The sequence below is a fragment of the Podarcis liolepis genome (genome assembly GCF_965112155.1).
Source record: "Podarcis liolepis genome assembly, chromosome: Z".
Lineage (NCBI taxonomy): Eukaryota > Metazoa > Chordata > Lepidosauria > Squamata > Lacertidae > Podarcis > Podarcis liolepis.
The window spans coordinates 31,425,890-31,437,752 of record NC_139570.1 but is presented as its reverse complement, the minus strand read 5'-3'; positions in this window follow the sequence as shown (position 1 = coordinate 31,437,752).

The following is an 11,863-nucleotide window of genomic DNA, read 5'->3' as shown; positions in this document are numbered from 1 at the left end:
ATTTGAGGCAAAAGCATCATTTGCCATTTGCAGATATAAACTCGGGGAATTACAGAATCATAGAATTGTAGAGTTGAAAGGGACCCCTCAAGGATCATGTAGCCAAACCCCCTTGCAGTGCAGAAACCACAAGAACCCCAGACAGATGACCATCCAACCTTTGCTTTAGAACCTCCAATGAAAAACAGTCCACCCCTTTAGGGTGGTCCATTCTGCTGTTGAGCTTTATAGTTCTGTGATTCTAAGTTGAGGATATGAAAAGACCAGTGTGTCCACTGTAGCCTTGATTTTCTGCCATACCTAATTAGGAAGGGAAGAAAAAAAAACCCCACACCATTCTGTCATAAGGACTGTGGATGCAAAACCCTCCTTTTGGTTGATGTGCTGTAACCTGGCCCAAGAACCCAAGTGAGAGAGGATTGCTTCTTCAGCTTCGCCACTCAGCCTTCTGGAAACCTGCCTACAATTATTTGCCACCTCCTTGAAATCCAGCAATGCTCTTGGCTCCTTGCCTTCTCTGTAATCCCTCAAGGTAAGTGTAATACGGCCATTAGCTCCTTAATGTATTTGGCATATAGCTTCTAATTAAACTGGGACTCATAAATCACAGGCTCAATATTATCCCTTTGCCTAATCAACTCTCTCTCAGCTTAAGGGTTTTGTGCTTCTTGCCTTGAACGGGTAAGAACCTGCTTGCTCCAAGATCCATGTTGCTTTCGTTGGGGGTTCTGAAGCAGGAGGACACAAGCCAGGTCTTCACAAGCATTAGCCGCTTAACGTATGAACGTAAGAAGATGAGAAGAGCTCTGTTGGATTAGGTCAGTGGCCCATCTAGTTCCAGTATCCTGTTCTCACAGTGGCCAACCAGATGCCCCAAAGGGAAACCAGCAAGCAGGACTGGAGCACAAGAATCTTCTTTTCTCCTGTGGTTGCCAGCAACTGTTATTCAGAAGCATTGCTGCCTCCAGCTTCAGAGACAGACCATAGCCATTGTGGCTGGTAGCCTTTGAAAGCCTTCTTCTCCATGAATTTGTCTTAAGTTCTTTAACACCATCCAAGTCAGTGGCCATCATTGCCTCCTGCTGGAGTGAGTTCCACAGTTTGGATTGTGTAAAGAAATGCTTTATTTTGCCAGTCCTGAATTGTCCAACATTAGATGTCCAAGAGTTCTAGTATCTGAAGAAGTGTGCATGCACACGAAAGCTTATACCCAGAACAAACTTAGTCGGTCTCTAAGATGCTACTGGACAATTTTTTAATTTATTTCAACTGCGCCAGACCAACACGGCTACTTACCTGAATCAAGAGTTCTAGTGTTAGGACAGAAAGGGAAAAAGTATTTACTCTTTCCACTTTCTCCATGCTGTGCATAAATTTATAAATGTCTGTCATGTTGCCTCTTCCTCACCTTTTCTCCAAGCTAAAAAGCTCCAAACATGGCAACATTTATTCATAGGGAATTCACTCCATCCTCTTGATCATCATTCTCTGAAAAAGTCCCAGACATGGCAACCTTTCTTCACTTATAATCATACAATTGTAGAGTTTCAAGTACCTTCAAGGGCTCTCTAGTCCAACCCCCTGCAATGCAGGAATCTCAACTAAAGATCCATGACAGATGGCTATCCGACCTCTGCTTAAAAAACCCCAATGAAGGAAAAGTCCATCACCTTCCAAGGGAGTCCACTTTACTGTCAAACAGCACAGAAGGTTCTTCTTGATGTTTAGTTGGAATCTCCTTTCTTGCAGCTTGAAGCCATTGGTTTGGGACCTCCCCTCCAGAGCAGGAGAAAACAAATTTGCTCTATGTTCCATGTGACAGCACTTTAAATATTGAAGATGGCTATAATATCTCCTCTCAGTCTCCTCTTTTCCAGACTAAATATACCCATCTCCCTCAACCATTGCTCATAAGGCTAAGTTTCCAGACACTTGACCATTTTCGCTGTTCTCCTCTGCACACATTCCAGCTTGTCAATATCCTTTTTAATTTGTGGTGCCCAGAACTGGACCCAGTATTCCAGAACAGAATAGTACTGGACACTAGACTTCTTCCAATGCAGCCTAAAATAGCATTAGCTCCTTTCTGCTGCTTCATACCCCTAGATGCTTTTCACATGCTCTACGGATAAGCCAGGTGTTTCCCCAGCTTATATTTTTGCAGCTGGTTGTTCCTGCCTAAGTATAGAATCTTACCTTTCTCCCTATTGAAATCCAATTTGTTAGTTTTGGCCTAGTTTTCCTATCTGTTAAGCTCATCTTGAATCCAGATTCTGCATTCTGCAGCACTAGCTACCACACATAGTTTGTTGTCATCTGCAAATTGGATGAGCATCCCCTCAATTCATTCATCCAAGTAGTTTATAAAGATGTTGAACAACAATGAACCCAGGACAGAACCCTGTGGCACCCCACTTGTCACTTTTTTCAAGGATGATGAGGAACCATTAGTGAGCATGCTTTGGGTTTGGTCAGTCAATCAATCAGATACAAATCACCTAACAGTAACCTCATCCAGCCCACATTTTACCAGCTTCTCCACAAGTATACTGTATTATGGGGAACTTTGTCAAAAGCCTTATAGAAATCAAGATACACCATGTACACAGCACTGCCCTTATCTAGCATGCTTGTAACGCTTATAAAAATAATAATAATGTGTCATAATTTGTTTTTGAGAAACCCATGCTGGGTCTTAGTGTAATCTGCTACTCCTCCCTTCCTGTTTGGAGTCTCACCCTACCAAGTTTCAGTAATGCCTATGAAGTCATATTTTCCATCCTGTATTAAGAGCTCCAATTTACCTTGTTTGTTTCCCATACTCAGTGCATTAGTATAGAGAAAGCTGAAACCATGAGTCATTCCCTCCAGCTGCTTCCTTCTTGTAGTTCCCTACTCTTTAGCAGGTTTCTGGAGCACCACCTCAGTTTCCTGTGTATCAATGAAGCTATTATCCCCAGTACCAGGTGTTCCCCTGTGGTCTGTAAAATTGTCTCTCTTCTCCTGCAACTTTTATTCAGAGGGGAGTTGCTCCATCACCTTAATAATTTGGGCTGCCTTTCCTGAACATTTTCCAACTCTACAATATCCTTTTGGAGATGAGGTGACCACTATGGCTCATAGCAGATTCCAGATGCGATTGCACCATAGATTTGCAAAGATCTTGGCCAGAAACATATGGAAGTGCATTGCGGGAAAATCACCTTCTCTTGTGAATAAAAAAAATAAAAAATGGCAAGAGGGAAATAAAATCACCCCCTGTCCATCTCCCAAAGAAGATCCCACCACTGGGTTCCTTGGGGTCACACAGCTGCTTGAACATGTGGAAAAGAAATGTATCTCTAGACATACATGTAATTCAATATATTACTCCCATGTGCCCCAAACCCAGCGAAACTGGCTGAGTTTCAAATCACACACACACATGCAAAAGAAAATTAGAGACCCCGCGCTCTGCTCTGGTTTCACTTTCCAGCTTTTTCGTTATTGCTTGGCGGGTTGGCCATGGGCCAGCTCCGCAACTGGGCTAACACCCTTCCTCTTATGGGAGAAGGTTGTTCAGATGTCCAGGTATGCAGGAGCACATAATGGCTTTGCCTATGTAGGGTATAACTGCTGCAGGTCAAGTCCCCTTGGTATTTCAGAGGCTGAGAATTGGGAGATTACAATTTAAGAATCATAGAATTGTAAGGCTGGAAGGGAGAACTACCAAGGCCAGCCCTTTTGATGCAAGAATCCTTGCTGAAGAATCCCTGGCAAGTGATCCTCCAAACTCTGCTTAGAAACCTCAAGTGAAGGAGAGGCCACCACCTTCTGAGGGAGTCTGTCCCACTGTTTCATGAGCTGGTAACTTCAAATGCTCTTTACGCTCTGTGTAGTTTTACGCTTCTGCAGCAGTTAGTGCAGAATGCTTCAGCATAGTTGTTGACAGGAATAAAGCATTGTCAGCAAGTAGCATGTATGCTCAGAAGTCTGCACTGTTGTCTATTTGCCATCAGACCAGGTTCAAGGGTGTGTTACTATTAACATATAAAGCCCTTAACAACTTAGAACCAGTTTTCTGGCAAGATCACCTTACCCCACATATGAACTCTTATCCTCGATCTGCAGGGATGACACTTTTACAGGTACCACATAATCCCCAATTCCACATTTGTAAGAACTCAGTCTTTTATTGTGGCAGCACCTGCACTTTGGAACTCCCTGCCTCTTGACATATGGCAGCCGTCTACCCCATATACTTTTTGGTGCCTGCTAAAAACGTTTTGTTTAGACCTCTCAGACACCCAAAATGTTGCCGTGTGTTTTAAGCAGTTTTTAGTTTCTCACAGATTTTTTTGAGAGTTGTTTTATTTGGTAATTCTACTGTTTAATTCTCTTTGTAACCTGTTTTGAGCCTTCTTTTTTAAAGCAATCAGTGATGCAAAAATTAAATTAAATTAGAATCATAGAATCATAGAGTTGGAAAAGACCACAAGGGCCATCGAGTCCAACCCCCTGCCAAGCAGGAAACACCATCAGAGCACTCCTGACATATGGTTGTCAAGCCTCTGCTTAAAGACCTCCAAAGAAGGAGACTCCACCACACTCCTTGGCAGCAAATTCCACTGTCAAACAGCTCTTACTGTCAGGAAGTTCTTCCTAATGTTTAGGTGGAATCTTCTTTCTTGTAGTTTGGATCCATTGCTCCGTGTCCGCTTCTCTGGAGCAGCAGAAAACAACCTTTCTCCCTCCTCTATATGACATCTTTTTATATATTTGAACATGGCTATCATATCACCCCTTAACCTCCTCTTCTCCAGGCTAAACATGCCCAGCTCCCTTAGTAATCTACAAATAAGTAAAATAATCAACATGCAATTTCCAACCTCAGTTCACAGGGTTGCTAAATATTTGGGGTCAGAATTTCTGACTAAGAAATGTTTACAAGGCACAACAGCTCAGCCATTGCAGAAGGACAGCATCCCTCTGGAGCCTTTGCCCACAATGAATGGGGCAAAATCCCGTATGTCACAATGGAGGGCATTAATGCAAAGCTTTTTACGTGTCAGAAGAAGATGAGAAGGTAATAGGATGATTGCTGTCTTCAGATGTGGAAGATGGAGAAAGTTTGTTTCCTTGGTTAGTCCTGTGTCCAGTTTTCGAGTCCTGTGTCCAGTTCTGGGCAGCACAGTTGAAGAAGGAGATTGATTAGCTGGACCACCTGCAGAGGATGGTGACCAGGATGTTGAAGGGTCTAGAACTAAGTATTATGAATAACAGCTGAGGGAGTTGGGGAATAAAAGGAGGAGAGGTGACACTATAGTCCTCTTCAAATATATCACCCCATGAAAGATGCAGCAAAGCTTCTCCCACTCTCCTGCTCCAGAGTCTGGGACTCAAACCAATGGATTCAAAGGACAAGAAAGAGGATTTTAACTAAACCTGAGGAAGGACTTTCTGAGGTGAGAGCTGTTCAACAGTGGAACAGACTCCCTTGGATGGTGAAAGACACTTCTTCTTTGGGGGGTTTTATTCAGAAGTTGAATTGCCACCTGTCATAGCATCTTTAGCTGTGATTCCTGCATTGAAGGGACTTGGACTAGATGACCCTTTGGGGTACATTCCAGTTTTACAGCTCCATGCTTCTTCTTTTTTTGAATTATTGGGCTCAGCTCAGCTTATTCAGGCCATGAGGAAAATCCATCTGACTTCACATTCACAGTGCAACATGAATATAAAATGCAGTTGCCTTGATGGATTATTAAATCACACACACACACACACACACACACACACACACACACACACACACACCATTTGAATGGTGAGCTTAGTACCCCCTTTATTGAAAATAAATTTGTTGTAATTTGCTCTTATGGGGTTTTTCCTCAGTGTTCACTCACCTCCACTAAAGTGTGAAAAGCACTTATTAGAACAGAACATTTCGTGTAATGGCTCTTTGGAGGGATTTCCCAGTCAATGTGTTACATTCAATCCTTACGTCTCTCTTCCTACAAATCTGAATCATAAAAACATAAGAATCCAACACGGGCCTTGCTGAATCAAGCCATGAAGTCCAGCTTTCAATTCCCAGCATTAGCCAGACAGACGCTTCTGTGAAGTTTGCAAGAGAGGCAGGAAGGCAATTTATCATCCCCACAGTGGATAGGCATAAATTTTCTCCCTCTCTCATAAAAACTAGAACTCGTGTTAAGATTTTTATTAAAGTTTTTTTTTTCATAATACAGCAAGATATAGAAAACTAATGTAAATAAAAAACAAAAGAACAAAGACAGCTACAAAAAGTACAAACAGAAAATGGAGTCCTCTCCTAAAGGGTAAGTTCTTAACCACAGAAGGTAGTAGTTCTCACCTGGGATCTTTTCCTTTCTCCTCCCAGTCTCTCACCCTGGGAGACCAACTCTTCCCTGCCTCCCACCCAGGGTCTCTCCATCAACCATCTAGCACCCCCATGAGTGTACAATTGCTGGACCCCTAATAAAGGCCCTGAGCAGAGGATGCTAAAGAAGGAAGAGAAGAAAACAAAGAAGAGAGAAAAAGAACAAAAGAAAACCAGAACTTGTGGATATCAAATGACGTTGAAAGCTGTTAATCTGTGGAACTCCCTCCCACTAGACATAGTGATGGCCACCAACTTGGATGGCTTTAAAAGAAGATTGAACAAATACATAGAGGAGGAAAAGCCTATTGATTGCTATGTTCTAGCTCCACAGAAGGAAGCTGTAACATTTCTGAATACCAGTTGCTGGAAACCACAGGAGGGGAGAGTGCTCTTGTGCTCAGGTCCTGCTTGTGGGCTTCCCATTGAGGCACCTGGTTCACTGCCATGAGAAAAGAATGCTGGACTGGGTAGCAGAATAAGAAGGTGGTCAACTCTTATTCATTGGAAGTTTTAAAAGAAAGGATAGGTGGCCATTTGTCAGGGATTCTTTAGCTGTGATTCTCGTATTGCAAAGGGTTGAACTGGATGATCCGTGGGGTCCCTTCCAACTCCACAATACAGTACTAAGCTGGAGAAAAGGAGACTGTCAAAACAGGAGAGCTGTTTGACAGTGGAAGGGACTCCCTCAACAAGTAGTGGATTTTCCTTCGGCAACCAATATGACCCAGTGTCTGGAAGCCAAGCCTTATGATGTATGGTTGAGGGAGTTGGGTATGTTGAGCCTGGAAAAGAGGAGATTGAGAGGAGATATGATAGCCATCTTTAGATATCTTTAAGGGGTGTTAGATGGAAGATGGAACAGGGCTGTTTTATCCTCCTGCTCCAGAAGGGAGTACCTGAACCAGTGGCATCAAAGGAGATTCTGACTAAAGATCAGAAATAACTTTCTGAAGGTAAGAACTGTTATACAGTGGAACAGCCTCCCTCAGGAGGTCATAGGCTCTCCACTGGAGGTTTTTCAAGAGAGGTTGGATGGCCAACTGATGGATGCTTTAGCTGATATTCCTGCATTGCAGAGGGTTGGACTAGATGACCCTTGGGTTCCTTCCAGCTGTACAATTCTATGATTCTAAGTATTTTAGCAGAGGTTGGATGGCCAAGTGTTAGGGATTATTAAGCTGTGATTCCTGCACTGCAGGGGGTTGGATTAGATGGCCCATAGAGGTCCCCTGTAATGCTACCATTCCTTGGTTCTGAAAGTGTGTTACCTGATTCTCCTTCCTTCCTTCCTTCCTTCCTTCCTTCCTTCCTTCCTTCCTTCCTTCCTTCCTTCCTTCCTTCTCTCTCTCTCTCTCTCTCTCTCTCTCTCTCTCTCTCTCCACTCCCCTTTAGCCTTTCATATGAGTAGAAACATTGATTCTCCCCTGGTGTATGCAGTTCAGTATCCCTGAGAGATTCTTCCCAGAGGTGTTTGCAATTCAGTGTGTGATGAACCACATTAGTATGCAAAATCAGAGCCCAGAATGGAGACCGCAGATTGCCAAACAGATTGCTAAAATGGGGATGTTTCAAAGAGTATTGGCATCAGAACCCTGGGGAGGTCCAGCCAACTTGTTGAGCAGATTATTCAGAGACTGCTTTATAGCGCACAGTTTAGCTAAATGATAGCAAAAGGTCAAGAACCCATTTGGAATAATTTATTCATCTATTGCATGTATACCCACCCTTTTTTCTCCAAGAAGCTCATGGTGGCATACATGGTTTTCTCCCACCACCCATTCAATCCTCATAACAATCATGTGAGATAGACTAAGCCCTGGCACTTCACCTCTCACAAAACCCCATGAGGTAGGTTAGACTAAAAAGCAAACATCACCATCCCCCCCCCCAGGTCACCCAGTGAACTCCATAGCTGAGTAGGAGTTTGAACTCTGGTCTTTGACGGTTCTTGGTTTGATGTTATAACCACGATGCTACACGGCCAAAGTTAAAGGTGGGGAGCCACATAACTCAAACTGATGACTTTAAATGTATCTTTGGGAGGAACCCCTTTACAGGCATTCCCACCCCCCACCCCCGCACTTATGCACAATCAAGTTGTGTGTGACCCTGTATACATGTGGTAAGGTAAAGGTAAAGGTACCTCTGACCGTTAGGCCCAGTCGTGGACGACTCTGGGGTTGCGGCGCTCATCTCGCTCTATAAGCTGAGGGAGCAGGCGTTTGTCTGCAGACAGCTTCCGGGTCATGGGGCCAGCATGACTAAGCCGCTTCTGGTGAACCAGAGCAGCGTATGGAAACACTGTCTACCTTCCCACCGGAGTGGTACCTATTTATCGACTTGCACTTTGATGTGTTTTCAAACTGCTAAGTGGGCAAGAGCTGGGACTGAACAATGGGAGCTCACCCCGTCGCAGGGATTTGAACCGCCGACCTTCCGATCGACAAGCCCTAGGCTCAGTGGTTTAGACTGCAGCGCCACCCACGTCCCACATGTACATGTGGTACTGAGTAATAATTAAATGATTCGATTCAAACCTGGAAATGGAAGGAGAGAGCAGCAAAGTCCTTATGGCTCATGAGGAGACCTCCCCCAAAGCCCATAGAAGACGTCAGTGAGCCGAAAGTCCAGATACAAAGGTTTAAAAGACTTTTTAATAAGAACTTACGGGCTCCAAAATGGCGCATGGGAGCTCTCACTGCTGCTGTGCTACCCCACTCAACAGCTGTTGGGTGGGAAGCTGTGTTACAGCCGGCTTGGACACACTATTCCCTGCCCTTTCTGGCGACCTGGAAGCAAAGGTATAAAAGAAAAGGGTATTTCTGATGCCTCTTAAATCTCCCTAGTAGCCAGTTCCCTGTTCTAACAATCTGGCAAAGGCGGGGTGGAGCAGGGTACGTTGAGGATTGAAGTAAAGCTACAAAAGGAACCATGTAAGGGAACTTAGCCCTTCAGCCAAGGTACAAAAATCAACTAAAGACAGGAAACAAAGCCGGATAACCCACCAAGAACCCGCCTCCCCAAAAGCAAAGGGAAAATCCAAAGCAAGGGAAAAGCTGTTTGAGATAAAAATGTAAAAACCTTATGCACATGTAAAGTTGCTGGATTTATCCAGTGCTGAAGAGGCCGGGGGAGGGAGGGCAGCGCAGTGGGGTAAAAATAGGCGTTTAGAGGTTTTTTAGATGGTGCTCCCCGCTTAAGTGCTCCCCCACTTTTGAGTGTGGGGGCCTTCAGAGATGGGATCCTCAGTATTCCCCTGGTGAGTATGGTTCTGAAAATGGAAAGCAACTTGATCAAGGGAATGGATTTTTAGAATCATAAAATTGTGGGGTTGGCAGGGACCCACGAGAGTTATCTATTCCAGTCAACCAGCAATGTAGGCTTCAAGGCTAAAAAAAATCCCTGGCAGATGGTCATCCAACCTCTGTGTAAAAAACCTCCAATGAATCAGAGAATAATGTAATTGTAGAGGGGGAAGGGACCCCAACGGTCATCTAGTCCAACCCAGAAATCTAGTCCAAAGCAGGAAGCACAGGAACCTGTTCATGGCTCTCACTGGCCAAATGCCATCTCATCCCCTCGAGCTTTCCCAACCTTTACCCTTCGAAACCCAACCCTGAAACCAGAATGCTTAGATATTTTACCATCACAAGCCTGAGCAGATGAGATGTTTTCTTGCCAGGGATTCTTGAGCTGCGATTCCTGCACCGCAGCGGGTTGGACTAGATGGCCCTCAGGGATCCCTTCCCCACTCTACAATTCTCTCCCACTCTGATTATCTGTTTGCACTTGGGAGGGAGGAAGTGAAAAGAGTTCCGGAATTAAGACTGACGAGCTGATGAGATAAACTGGTCAGATGAAAGACTGACAGAAATAATTTTACACGGCATTACTGTGAAAAGGTAATTTATACACAGATGAGTCCATGACAGGCTCAGTGGAGGGTGGCAGATGAGTTGAGTGGGGGGGGGGAGGTGGATAGCGCTTCATTTATTCTGTACAACAGGAGATTACTAGCCGTCCTTCTGAGTTGTTGTTGTTGTTGTTTTTTTTAAAAAAACCATCTTCTTCCTATCGTTTTTCCTTTCAAACTTATCAAAAGTTTATCAGGTGTCTGGGTGAATTAGCCCGGTTGAGGAGGGAAATAAAAGCCATTGAGACCTGCTGTCTTCAAGATGCAGGTGAGGCAGCAGGTACGGAGTCGGGCTTCATGTGCAGTCCTCATGCAACAGTGTGGATAAGAGCATAGATCCCTGCTGGATCAGGCCAACAGCCCATCTAGTTCAGCATCCTGATCTTTCAATGGCTAACCAGATGCCCAATTATTATTTTTATTACAAATTAGTTGTTTATATTGGTCAAGGCAACCCCAAGTGACTTACAACCAGTGCTATTTTTCTAGAAAAAGCGGTGCCAGAATTCACCATGAGTGCCTCCCTCTTAGAATAGCAATGATGCTCACCTAACTGGTGCCAGAACTGAGTTCTGTTTTGTTCCAGCAGGGGGGAAAAAAGCCCTGTTTACAACCAAACTAACAACAACAACATAAACCCACATCAAAGGGGAATAGATGATAGATGATAGATAGATAGATAGATAGATAGATAGATAGATAGATAGATAGATGATAGATAGATGATAGATAGATATAGATAGATGATAGATAGATATAGATAGATATAGATAGATGATAGATAGATAGATAGATAGATAGATATGATAGATAGATAGATATAGATAGATGATAGAGAGAGAGAGAGAGAGAGAGAGAGAGAGAGACAGACAGACAGACAGACAGACAAAACATCTCGCCCATTGCTAAAAGGCTACAGTTATAGGCTGAGTAGCTTCCCCTTTGCCATTCAGATGGAATAACAAGGTATGTTTTGGAAGTAGGGAACAAAAAATGTGAAGGCCTTTGGACTAACAGTGGGTGTTTTTCTCTGATTAAAATCTTGTAATTTGCCTGTCATACCTCAGTGACTAACACAACTTCCTTCCCCTCTCAAAAAATACACAATAAGATTCCAGGTGCTACAAACAATGCAAATCATAAGTGGCTGTGCTTTTTTTAATGTCTCTTTTTTAAATTGAAGATAAAATAAAACCCTGAAAGTTCACATCTTGGTTATTATTATTATTTTAAAAACAATCCTAAGTGTTTACTTGCCGGGTTCAATACTTTCCAGTGAATAGGATCGCCGGCTAGAGATGGTATGAATACTTTGCAAACGTACACTTCTGAAAGTTTGTAAAGTGAAATTAAAATCATGGAATCAAAGAAGTGTAGAGTCAAAAGGGGGGCACTCACTTCCGCTCCGCCTAATATACCTCACTGGGTTGTTGTTTTCTGCCACCTTGTGAACCTTGGGAGGAAAAGGTGGGGTGGAAATGCATTAAGTAAACAATAAATAATATAAAGTAGCCTAAAAGATTTATGGACAATATATATGTTTGTGTGTTTATAGTGAAACAAAG